The 13,658-nt window shown below is 38.3% G+C and overlaps 1 protein-coding gene across 2 annotated transcripts in view; it reads right to left on the reverse strand.

Annotated features, from left to right (window-relative positions):
• LOC124797978 (histone H3-8-like) overlaps nt 1-5,910 on the reverse strand; it is a 99,366-nt gene extending 93,456 nt beyond the window's left edge. Inside the window, exon 1 of one of the 2 annotated variants that reach the window (XM_047261154.1) lies at nt 5,688-5,910. The gene's annotated coding sequence lies outside the window, so the exon portion shown is untranslated. Of the gene's footprint in view, nt 1-3,364; nt 3,476-5,687 lie in introns of those variants that run through there. The other variant, XM_047261155.1, reaches the window with a different exon arrangement.
• Between the last annotated feature and the right edge of the window lie 7,748 nt (nt 5,911-13,658).

The following is a 13,658-nucleotide window of genomic DNA, read 5'->3' on the forward strand; positions in this document are numbered from 1 at the left end:
GGACAAAAATTTAATAGTCATGGGTGACTGGAATTCAAGAGTAAGAAAAGGGAGAGAAGGAAACGTAGTAGGTGAATATGGATTGGGGGTAAGAAATGAAAGAGGAAGCCGTTTGGTAGAATTTTGCACAGAGCATAACTTAATCATAGCTAACATTTGGTTCAAGACTCATAAAAGAAGGTTGTATACATGGAAGAATCTCAGAGATACTAAAAGGTATCAGATAGATTATATAATGGTAAGACAGAGATTTAGGTACCAGGTTTTAAATTGTAAGACATTTCCAGGGGCAGATGTGGACTCTGACCACAATCTATTGGTTATGAACTGTAGATTAAAACTGAAGAAACTGCAAAAAGGTGGGAATTTAAGGAGATGGGACCTGGATAAACTGACTAAACCAGAGGTTGTACAGAGTTTCAGAGAGAGCGTAACTGAACAATTGACAGCAGTGGGGAAAGAAGTACAGTAGAAGAAGAATGGGTAGCTCTGAGGGATGAAGTAGTGAAGGCAGCAGAGGATCAAGTAGGTAAAAAGACAAGGGCTAGTAGAAATCCTTGGGTAACAGAAGAAACATTGAATTTAATTTATGACAGGAGAAAATATAAAAATGCAGTAAATGAGGCAGGCAAAAAGGAATACAAACGTCTCAAAAATGAGATCAACAGGAAGTGCAAAATGGCTAAGCAGGGACAGCTAGAGGACAAATGTAAGGATGTAGAGGCTTATCTCACTAGGGGTAAGATAGATACTGCCTACAGGAATATTAAAGAGACCCTTGGAGAAAAGAGAACCACTTGTATGAATATCAAGAGCTCAGATGGAAACCCAGTTCTTACCAAAGAAGGGAAAGCAGAAAGGTGAAAGGAGCAAATAGAGGGTCTATACAAGGGCGATGTACTTGAGGACAATATTATGGAAATGGAAGAGAATGTAGATGAAGATGAAATGGGAGATATGATACTGCGTGAAGAGTTTGACAGAGCACTGAAAGACCTGAGCCGAAACAAGGCCCCGGGAGTAGACAACATTCCATTAGAACTACTGACAGCATTGAGAGAGCCAGTCCTGACAAAACTCTACCATCTGGTGAGCAAGATGTATGAGACAGGCGAAATACCCTCAGAATTCAAGAAGAATATTATAATTCCAATCCCAAAGAAAGTAGGTGTTGACAGTTGTGAAAATTACCGAACTATCAGTTTAATAAGTCACAGCTGCAAAATACTAACGTGAATTCTTTACAGACGAATGGAAAAACTGGTAGAAGCCGACCTCGGCGACGATCAGTTTGGATTCCGTAGAAATATTCGAACACGTGAGGCAATACTGACCTTACGACGTATCTTAGAAGAAAGAATAAGGAAATGCAAACCTACATTTCTTGCATTTGTAGACTTAGAGAAAGCTTTTGACAATGTTGACTGGAATACTCTCTTTCAAATTCTGAAGGTGGCAGGGGTAAAATATAGGGAGCGAAAGGCTATTTACAATTTGTACAGAAACCAGATGGTAGTAATAAGAGTCGAGGGGCATGAAAGGGAAGCAGGGGTTGGGAAGTGAGTGAGACAGTGTTGTAGCCTCTCCCCAATGTTATTCAATCTGTATATTGAGCAAGCAGTAAAGGAAACAGAAGAAAAATTCAGAGTAGGTACTAAAATCCATGGAAAAGAAATAAAAACTTTTTGAGGTTCGCTGATGACATTGTAATTCTGTCAGAGACAGCAAAGGACTTGGAAGAGCAGCTGAACAGAATGGACAGTGTCTTGAAAGGAGGATATAAGATGAACATCAAGAAAAGCAAAACGAGAATAATGGAACGTAGTCAAATTAAATCGGGTGATGCTGAGGGACTTAGATTAGGAAATGAGACACTTAAAGTAGCAGATGAGTTTTGCTATTTGGGGAGCAAAATAACTGATGATGGTCGAAGTAGAGAGGATATAAAATGTATACTGGCAATGGCAAGGAAAGCATTTCTGAAGAAGAGAAATTTGTTGACACTGAGTATAGATTTAAGTATCAGGAAGTCGTTTCTGAAAGTATTTGTATGGAGTGTAGCCATGTATGGAAGTGAAACATGGATGATAAATAGTTTGGACAGGAAGAGAATAGAAGCTTTCGAAATGTGGTGCTGCAGAAGAATGCTGAAGATTAGATGGGTAGATCACATAACTAATGAGGAGGTATTGAATAGAATTGGGGAGAAGAGGAGTTTGTGGCACAACTTGACAAGAAGAAGGGACCGGTTGGTAGGACATGTTCTGAGGCATCAGGGGATCACAAATTTAGCATTGGAGGGCAGCGTGGAGGGTAAAAATCGTAGAGGGAGACCAAGAGATGAATAAACTAGGCACATTCAGAAGGATGTAGGTTGCAGTAAGTACTGGGAGATAAAGACGCTTGCACAGGATAGAGTAGCATGGAGAGCTGCATCAAACCAGTCTCAGGACTGAAGACAACAACAACAACAATGATCACACAACCAAAGCAGAACATGGAGCTGATACTAGTCAGACAAGAATATGGATATATTGCCACATTGCATCATAAAAACAGAACACAGAGCCTGCAGTGTATAATCACTAGCACGATTGATCTGGGGCATTTGTGCGATTCTGAAGAACCATACAATGAGCAGCAGTTCCAGCAAGAAATTGAAGTAAACAAATGAAATTACTATCCTCTAAATATTGTTTATGTTGTTGGCAATTTCAGACCTGAAAATTTATTGTTAAAATCTTCTCTTCCACAAACTAACATATGAAATCTCTTACAATTTCATGAAAAAGTAAGCATAAACTATCTTTCATCAATCATGTCACATTAATAATTCTTTGTTATCTCACCAGGCTTATTTAATTTTTTTTCAAGTCCATGTCTAAAGTAGGATAATTTGGATGACTATAAATAGTTTATATTCACTCAAAAACAATTGAGGGCAGAAATGATGAAGATAATCACTGTTGTGCTGATGACTACAGCACAGCAATGATCTAGAGTTGAGTTTAAAGATCACCGAGGAAAATTGTCAGAAAATATCATTCGCCAGACCTCCACAATCTAAATGGGAATGGTTTTGTGTGTGTGTGTATGTGTGTGTGTAAGTATCCCAACACCCCTAAGAACATACATTGTGTGTGTATGTGTGTGTGTGTGTGTGTGTGTGTGTAAGTATCCCAACACCCCTAAGAACATACATTTTTCATATTAGGTGCATTGTGCTGCCACCTACTGACAGGTACTCCATATCAATCGTCCAACATTTATGCTCCTTAAACTAAGCAAGGTATCGTTTGGCATTTACTGGCGTGATGCATGGCTTATAAGCAGCCACTCGACTATCAAATCCAAGTTTTCTCACCTCTCGTCTAACTGCCGTAGTACTTGCAGTGTCTCCTGATGCAATTTGGTGTGATGGCCTGGATAGATGTCTACATGTTCTCTGAACCATCACTTGGCAGGAGGGATGAACTGATTTTTGTTGTTGGGTTTTCTGGGTACAATACATGTTAAGTAATTAAAGTATAGTGTTGTTTTATTCGATATTTAATGTGTTTATAATTGCATCCTTATGTAAGCTGTTGTGTTATTTGATGTTTAATGTCTGTTTTATGAATGTGGCCTCATTCCCACATCTTTTTGTGATGCCTCGGTATCGTAATGGGTTTGCGCAATAAGTTCATAGAATAAATAAGCCTTCACTGTTGTTTTATAGCATTCTTGGGATATATTTCAATCATTTTTTAAGCTCTATGGCAATGAAGTTTCTCGTGGAAAAAGTGTCACATGCTTAATGTGCACTAACATCTACAATAATATATAACAAGTAGCATAAATACAGAAATACAGCATCATAATGAAAGGTTCTGGCTACCAGGCAAATATTCTACACCAAACTGGTAAGAAGACTTTCTCAAATCAGCAAAACAGGTTTTTCCCATGTCTCTTCTCTGCCACATGTCTACCAAATGTATAACAATTTATTTCATATGGAAAAATAAATTTTAGTTTGTCATTTGTGGTTATGCTAACTGTATTAGTTGTTATAATAATTTAGAAATTAGATACATAACTGTTAAATGGTAAGAGCAATGGTAAGTTAACTTTTAAATGTCATATGCATAACGAAAAATACATTGTGAAATGCCCCATTAATACAGGAATTACAGGCCAGACAGTAGTAACTGCACAATGTATAATTCCTCACAAGAAAAGTTCAGTTCCTGGAGTGGATCTTAGTTCTAAGATGGTCTAGCATAAATCCTGTACATCCACAAACTGCTGCTGATAAAAAGATACACAGAAAGGCAAACAGTTTCTTTCATGCAGAGGGCAAACAGGTTCACTTGTGGCTAGCTCATGCTTCTAGCAAACTTCTGGAAAGACAGAAACAAAAGCCTTTAAAGTGTTCCAATTGGAAATTAAATATTTAACTGCAGGAGACAGCAACTGCCACTGGTATTGTGTGTGTGTGTGTGTGTGTGTGTGTGTGTGGGGGGGGGGGGGGAGAGAGGGAGCAGATATATCTGTAGTTTTTAGACAACATTATGAACTGTCACATGTTTTGTGGAACGTTTTCTTGAACTTCAAATATTTGCTGACTGTAGGCAAAGCTTTCCATGAACCTCATCAATAGTCTTAACACAATACAGTAACTGATCCATAATTTGTTCACTCATCAACAAAAATCCATTTGAGAAATTCTCTCTTGGTCTCCTCAAAAAAACTACTCATACAGGATCCTTTTTAGTCTGTTTCACAAGGCCGTTGTGTCTCAAGACCAGTTAATCCTAATCTATATAATATCAAGTAGCCTACAGCTATGTGCACGGACAGTAATTATTATAGTGCTAATACCATTTACAATTGATTGTGGTACACAGGTCACTATAATTCTTCACAACACATCTCCGAGTTTATGGAAACAGCTTACTGGGGTTAACTGAACCTTCCGAGAGAAGATCGTGCTTCGTTCAGTGGCATAATGATGATGTGCCATCTGACGCGATACATTCACTAACAATAAGAGAACAAAACACCATATTTTCACAATGCAATCCAGAAAATTCTTCAGTTCAACCTATCATGTTTTCTTCTGGGGTGTCACAAACTACACACCACTTCATTCACATAGTCAAAAAGTTCCTTTGCAACAGATCCTCCCCTTAATTCGACAATTTTCATTACCATCATTTAACAAGTTCGAGAACTAATTTTATTTCTTTCAAATCAGAATAGAGAAAAATGTTAATACGAGAAATATTTTCTTCGGACATGATAGGAATAACTTACTTCATTGGTCTTACATTTTTTTCTGGTTATAATTGTTACTTGGTTTATCACTGCTCTTGGGTATTTATAACTACCTCATGAGCTGCATAGTAAAATTTTTCACGACCGAGTTAATACAGCTTATTAACTAACATACTCATTCCCTACATAATGTGACGTAACAGTATTTGTTTCACAAATTAATTTCCAAACATTACGTGGAGCAGAACAATAATACAAGTCATGAAACACATCGAGATTTTAGACTCTAAGAATGATAATTACTGACGAATTAGAAGTCACAAATAATTTCAAAAGACCAATTATTTCATGATCCGTTCAAGAAGCGGGCAATAAGTATAAAAGTCACAACACAAAAAATGAACTTTAATATTTAAAAACAAACATCGTACCTTCATGCACAACACGTATCCCGTGCTCATTCGTTGTTGCCAAAGTATCCATTTAATATCAAACAACATCCACAAATCCTCCAAAAACACCCATCACAATGCCACATGCACTAAACAACACAGTTGTATATTGCGAATTGTCAAGTGACAAGTGTAGTAGCCAGTAGGTAACAATTGTAATTCAAATCGTAACCGCTGAATTTTTGCTTTAGACGATATATCGATATGGCGAAGTCAAAATATATCGAAATTCGCAGCGATTTTAATATATCAATTGTGGAAGAAGATTAGGAGAACTGCGATTGTGATTTAAACTGGCGTTCATTTTTGTAATAAATTAACAACCAGTCGCTTTTTTACGTTTTATTCAACCATGAACATGTTTTCGAGCCACTGCAGGCTCATCTTCAGATGGAAGTGTTACAGAAGCATTATCTTGTGGACCAAATGTACTGGTGACTGCACTGCCTTGTGGGTTGTGGTATTCGCATCAGATTGCTTCTTATGACGTTCATTATTAAGCTATGTACACAAATAAACACAGTATGTAGCTACTACTGGTTTTTACACAGGCTCACAGATGTACCCTCACAGGAATAAATCGTAAAAAAAGCGACTTGTTTCATATTTATGGCCAGATAAAACCCAATTTGTATTGAAATTAATTGTTCAACTCCATATAGAAACGCGTCACGCCTGTCATTTTATGATATGTAGCTCCATACACGGAACACTGGATGGCAAAATAAGAAAGAATAAAAAAACTAATATTTCGCAAATAAATGCATACCCCTATTCTCACATACAAGAATCGAATCCTGGAAATTAACTAAGATACACAAAAGAATAATACAGTCGACTGAAATTCATTTTTACCAAAAGTTAAAGGTCACACACAAAACAGAAGAAAAGAAATTAATATAAACTGTATCAATGAATAAAAGCGTGAGGGCATATATAATGGGAACAGTGTATCAACAGAACGTGTTGTTGATATGGTCTTCAGTCCAGAGACTAGTTTGATGCAGCTCTCCATGCTACCCTATCCTGTGCTAGGTTCTTCATATCTGAGTAACTACTGCAACCTACGTCCTTCTGAATCTGCTTAGTGTATTCATACCTTGGTCTCCCTCTACGATTTTTACCCTCCATATGGTCTCCCTCTACGATTTTTACCCTCCATATGGTCTCCCTCTACGATTTTTACCCTCCATACTTCCCGCCAATTCTAAATTGGCGGTCCCTTGATGTCTCAGAACGTTGTCATACCAACTGATCCCTTCTTGTAGCCAAGTTGTGCCACAAATTCCTCTTCTCCTCAATTCTATTCAGTACATCCTGATTAGTAAAGTGATCTACCCATCTAATCTTCAGTGTTCTTCTGTAGCACCACATTTCGAAAGCTTCTATTCTCTTCTTGTCTCAACTGTTTATCGTCCACGTTTCACTTCCATACATGGCTACACTCCATACAAATTCTGTCAGAAACGACTTCCTGACACGTAAATCTATACTCGATGTTAACAAACTTCTCTTCTTTGGAAACTCTTTCCTTCCTATTGCCAGTCTACATTTTATATCTTCTCTACTTCGACCATCATCAGTTATTTTGCTCCCCAAATAGCAAAACTCCTTCACCACTTTACGTGCCTCATTTCCTAATCTAATTCCCTCAGCATCACCCGACTTAATTTGACTACATTCCATTATCCTCGTTTTGCTTTTGTTGATGTTCATCTTATATACTCCTTTCAAGACACTGTCCAGTCCGTGCAGCTGCTCTTCCAGGACCGTTGCTGTCTCTTACAGAATTAAAATGTCATCAGCGAACTTCAAAAAGTTTCAATTTCTTCTCCATGGATTTTACTTCCTACCCGGAATTTTTCTTTTGTTTCCTTCACTGCTTGCTCAGTATCAGATTGAATAACATCGGGGATAGGCTTCAGCCCTGTCTCAATCCCATTCCAACCACTGCTTCCCTCTCATTCCCTTCGACACTTATAACTACCATCTGATTTCTGTACAAATTGTAAATAGCCTTTCACTCCATGTAGTTGACTCCTGCCACCTTCAGAATTTGAAAGAGTGTATTCCAGTCAACATTGTCAAAAGCTTTCTTTACGTGTACAAATGCTAGAACGGTAGGTTTGCCTTTCCATAATCTTCCAACATAAGTTGTAGGGTCAGTATTGCCTAGCGTGTTCCAACATTTCAACGGAATACAAAATGATCTTCCCCGGGGTCGGCTTCTACTAGTTTTACCATTCGTCTGTACAGAATTCGTGTCAGTATTTTGCGGCTGTAACTGATTAAACTGATAGTTTGGTAATTTTCACATCTGTCAACCCCTGCTTTCTTTGGGATTGGAATTTTATATTCTTCTTGAAGTCTTAGGGTATTTCGCCTGTCTCATACATCTTGCTCACCAAATGGTAGAGTTTTGTCGTGGCTGGCTCTCCCAAGGCTATCAGTAGTTCTAATGTAATGTTGTCTACTCTCGGGGCCTTGTTTCGACTTAGGTCTTTCAATGCTCTGTCAAATCCTTCATGCAGTATCATATCTCCCATTTCATCTTCATCTATGTCCTCTTCCAATTCCATAATATTACCCTCAAGTACATTTCCCTTGTATAGACACACTATATACTCCTTCCACCTTTCTAGTTTCCCTTCTTTGCTTGGAACCGGTTTGCCACATGAGCTATTTATATTCATACAGGTAGGTCTCTTTTCACCAAAGGTCTCTTTAATTTTCCTGTAGGCTGTATCTATCTTAGCCCTAGTGATATATCCTTCTACATCCTTACATTTGTCATCTAGCCATCCCTGCGTAGCCATTTTCCACTTCCTGTTGATCTCATTTTTGAGACTTTTTATTCCTTTGTGCCTGCTGCATTTACAGCAGTTTTATATTTTCTCCTTTCCTCAATTAAATTCAATATCCCTTCTGTTAACCAAGGATTTCTATTGGTCCTTGACTTTTTACCTACTTGATCCCCTGCTGCCTTCACTATTTCATCTCTCAAAGCTACCCATTCTTTTTCTACTGTATTTCTTTCCCCCATTCTTATAAATTGTTCCCTAATGCTCTCTCTCAAATTCTCTGGTTCTTTCAGTTTACCCATCTCCTCAAAATGCCATCTTTTTGCATTTTTTAAGTTTTAATCTATAGTTCATAACCAATAAATTGTGGTCAGTCCACATCTGCCCCTGGATACATCTTACAATTTAAAACCTAAATCTCTGTCTAACCATTGTATAATCTATCTGAAATCTTCTAGTGCCTCCAGGCCTCTGCCACATGTACAACCTTCTGTCAGGATTCTTAAACCAAATGTTAGCTATGATTAAATTATGCTCTGTGCAAAATTCTACCAGGTGGCTTCCTATTTCTTTCCTTCCCTCATTCCATATTCACTTACTACTTTTCCTTTTCTTCCTTTTCCTACTATAAAATTGCAGTCCCTTAGACTGTTAAATTTTTGCCTCCCATTCACTATCTGAATAATTTCTTTTATCGTATCACAGATTTCTTCAATCTCTTTATCATCTTTGGAGCTAGTTGGCATATAAACTTGTACTACTGTGGTAGGCGTGGGCTTCGTATCTATCTTGGTTACAATGATTCGTTCACGATGCTATTCGTAGTAGCTTACCCATGCTCCAGATTGTTTTATTCATCATTAAACCTGTTCCTCCATTACTCCTATTCGATTTTGTATTTATATCCCTGTATTCCCCTGACCAGAAGTCTTGTTCCTCCTGCCACCGAACTTCACTAATTCCCACTGTATCTAACTTTAACGTATCCATTTCCCTTTTTAAATTTTCTAACCTACCTGCCCGATTAAGGGATCTGAAATTCCACACTCCGATCTGCAGAATGTCAGTTTTGTTTCTCATGATTGCGACATTTTCCTAAGTAGTCCCCAGCCAGAGATCCGAATGGGGAACTATTTTACCTCCGGAATATTTTATCCAAGAGGATGCCATCATCATTTAACCATACAGTAAAGCTGCATGCCTTCGGGAAAAATTACGGCTGTAGTTTCCCTTTGCTTTCAACCATTCGCAGTACCAGAACAGAATACGGGAAGAAAAATTAGTAAAACGAGTATGGTAATCCATTCTAACATTTTAAAATTGGAAGTACCATAAAACGGGGTGACTTGAGACACCAGGGTGACTGGAGACAAAATGACAAATTTATAGTTCTGCATCTTACCAGTTTTTAGTTTACATAACCAACATTTTATCCTTTGTTTGGTTTGCACATAATATCAGCTTTCTGACTGAGGAACAGTTCTTCTTAAAATAGAATGTTGGCAGCCACCATGAATGATTTGTAAACAGGAAGTAAAATATCAACTTTGAAAATTGTTCCGGAACTTTCTTTGTTTACTACATGAAATATAATTTTCAAGGAGTGAAACTTTGCGGTGAGTATCTTCAAGGCTCTGACACGAATATAAAACAACAAAAGTGACATTTTTGTTAAAGTGTAAATTATGAGGATTATTTATACTGATCAGGACCTTACCTGGGGTGATATGTTACAGTTGTTATGCGGAGATAACCTCATTCCTACTAAAGATTTTTAATTTTATTTTTACAGGAAATGCTACGTGTTTATGTTAAAAGAGGTGGTACACGCAAATATGCAAGTAGCAACTTTGAAAATTTGGATAAGGCTCTTGAAGATGTAAAAATGTGCTGCTATAGCCTTTGTAAAACAGCCGAGAAATATTTTATAGAAAAGCCCAAGCTTTCTCGTGCACTTAACGGAAAACATACTAATAAAATTGGACAAACTACGCTGTCTTCAACAGAAGAAGACACTTTAGTGAAAAATATGCTTACAGTAAGTGAATGGGGATTCTCACTTACTGTGTACAACATCAGACTTTTAGTTAAATACTATCTTGACAGGCAAGGGAAAACCATCCCAAGATTCAGGAACAACATGTCTGATGATGAGTGGGTGCGATCATTCCTGAGTCGCCATAGTACTGTGTTGTCTGTGATGTTTGCAGATAATATAAAACATTGTTGAGCACAAGCTTCTCCGGAATTGATTAACATCTTTTCTGATGATTTGCAAGTTGAACTGCAGAATATTAAGCTGGCATGTCATCAACTTTGATGAAACAAATTTATCATATGATCCAGGCAGAAAGCATGCTGTGGTCAAAAGAGGTTGCAAGCACCCTGATTTTATTCTCAATTCTTCAAAGGCCTATACATCCCTCATGATGACATGTGCTGTAGATGCCACACTTCTTCCTCATTTTGTCATTTATCGATCAAGTAATCCTTGGGACACTTCGACATCAGGTGACCCGAGGGGAGCACCTTATAGAAATACAAAATCTGGGTGAATAGAACAAAAGACATTTGGAGAATGGTTTTTGACAATAGCCTACCCATATTTAAAGAAGTAACATTCACCACGGGCACTCATAGGTGACAACCTATCATCTCACATGCCTCAGACTCAAATAGCAAAATGCAGAGAGGAAGATATAAAATTTATTTGCCTGCCAAGGAATTCTACACATCTTTGTCAGCCTCTTGATGTAGCTTTCTTCAGACCATTCAAGCGACACTGGCACGAGATTTTGATGGAGTGGAAGATGAAAGGATATAGAGGAGCAGTGCTTAAGGGCAGAGTCCCATCAATGTTAAAAATGTTGCTATCAAGAATTGAAGGCTCAGCAGGAGATATTATTAGGTCAGGATTTGAAAAATGTGGTATCCTTCCTGTGAATCGCTAGAAGATACTGGCTCAAACCCCTTCTAGGGGTGCAAACAATGGTAACACCAATGAAGACAGAAGTTCAGTTGAAGAAGAACTGGTGGGGAGTATGACCGACCTTTTGAAGAGGTTGTGCTACGGGGACAAAAAAAATGGTACTATGCCAAAACAGAAGAAGAGAAGAATAGAAACTGAACCAGGCAAGAGTGTGTCAAATATTGAGCCTAATGAAGCATGACTGAATTTGAGTACCAATGATGGCAGTGCAGAATGTGATGAACCTGAGGACTCATTAATGAATGACATTAACGGCAGTGACAGTAACCCTTCATTTCCAGGGTTGTTCAACAGAATGTTTCCTATGAAAGCGTAGCTGAAGGAGATTATCTGCTCATTGAAATGACTGTAAAAAGTGCTTAAAAAGCACTAAAAAGTGTTTTGTAGGAAAAGTGGTAACAATTTCCAAAAATTCTAGAGGTGGCTCCAGAAAAGTTAAGATGAAATTTATGGGATAGTATAAGAGCAGTTCCGACACTCTTGTATGGCCCCATATGGATGATATGAGTTTTGTGTACCCCTCATGAAATAAAGGCCCCCCTATTTCCACCTCAATAACTTAGGTATGGACTGATTAAATTTTCATTTAATATTATACTGTAAAATGAGAACAAAGTCTTTCACGACAGCACTGATATGTAAGACATTCTCAGTTTTCTTGCCGTGTCAATTCAGGATAAAATCTCAAGCACCACAAAAAGGAAGAACCGCAATTGGTGTTTCATCCTGTGAATGTGCAGCATTTTCATGTTTCCTTTTCTTGGAGAACGCTGCCTTTATATTGCATGCACCATAGCCATTCTTTCGGAACACCTACTTCAGATGGTTAATTTCAGACATCAAGTGGTCCTCATTAGAAACAGTTTTTGCTCTATATACCAATGTGTTGAAAATGGCTCTCTTCTGAACAGGATGATGGAAACTGTGTATTAAGGTATAAATCAGTATGTGTCGGCTTACGGTACATAGAGCAGCCGAGGTGCCCGTCTGCTTGTCATTGTACTAAAACATATAAGAACGACAGTCTTCCTTCCTTCTCCATCTCAACAGTGAACCAGATGTTCGAATGTATGCTGTTCACGTGTTTCATGAATTGTTCGATAGCTTCTGTGCCATGTGGCCAGACCATAAATATATCGTCAACATAATGATAAAATAAGCATGGACAGAGGGGAGCTGAATTTAATGCATGTTCCTCAAAATTCTCCATAAAAATAGTTAGCCAATGATGGAGACAACGGAGAGCCCATCGCCATACTGTCCATTATTTCATAAAATTTATTACCATACAAGCAGTAGGTGGTTGTCATCACAAGCCGGAACAACTTTATAGTTTTAGGAGGAAAAAGATCCGCCAGCATTTTCACAGTGTCCTCCACAGGAACTTTTGTGAACAGCGACATCACATCCAGGCTGACTAAAATGTCATTTGGACAAACTCCAATCTATTTGATTTTCTCAATGAACATCTGGGAGTGATGTTTGTACCAGCCAGCGATAGGAGTCATTAACTTTGTTAGGTATTTGGCCATCTTGTGGGTGGGAGAACCAATTGCACTGACAATATGTCTCAACGGAACATTATCCTTGTAGATATTCGGTAGTCCATACAACCTGGGAGGTCAAGGAGCTCAGACTCTGAGATTTTTCGTAACATCATCTGACAGACCAGAATTCTTCAGTAGTGCCATGGTTTTTCTGATGTATGTCTAAGTTGTCCCATTTAAGACATTTGTTCATACTGTCCCCCAACAGTGATGTCATTTTGCTACGATATTCAGTAATATTAAGAATGATGGTGGCATTTCCTTTGTCAGCTGGTAATATGACAAGTTCTTCATCTCTCCGAAGAAAATGGAGCCCCTCCTTCTCCTCTCTACTGATATTAGATCTGGGAGGCTTAGCTGAGGCCAAGAAGCAACTGGTGATAAGTCTCACTTCGTCGGTGTCATCCTGTGCAAGATGCTGCACTGCCTGTTATACTCCACTGATAAGATCCATGATGGCTAAGGTAGCCTACGTAATGTAGGAGCAAAATTCAAACCTTTATTAAGGGCCGTGATGGCTCCTTTGTCCAGGTTCTTGTCTGACAGCTTGACGAGAGTGCATGCTGTTTCATATGATGACTCCAATCTTTGCATAGCTGCAAGCTGCTCAAAT

The sequence above is a fragment of the Schistocerca piceifrons genome, chromosome 5 (genome assembly GCF_021461385.2).
Source record: "Schistocerca piceifrons isolate TAMUIC-IGC-003096 chromosome 5, iqSchPice1.1, whole genome shotgun sequence".
Classification (NCBI taxonomy): domain Eukaryota; kingdom Metazoa; phylum Arthropoda; class Insecta; order Orthoptera; family Acrididae; genus Schistocerca; species Schistocerca piceifrons.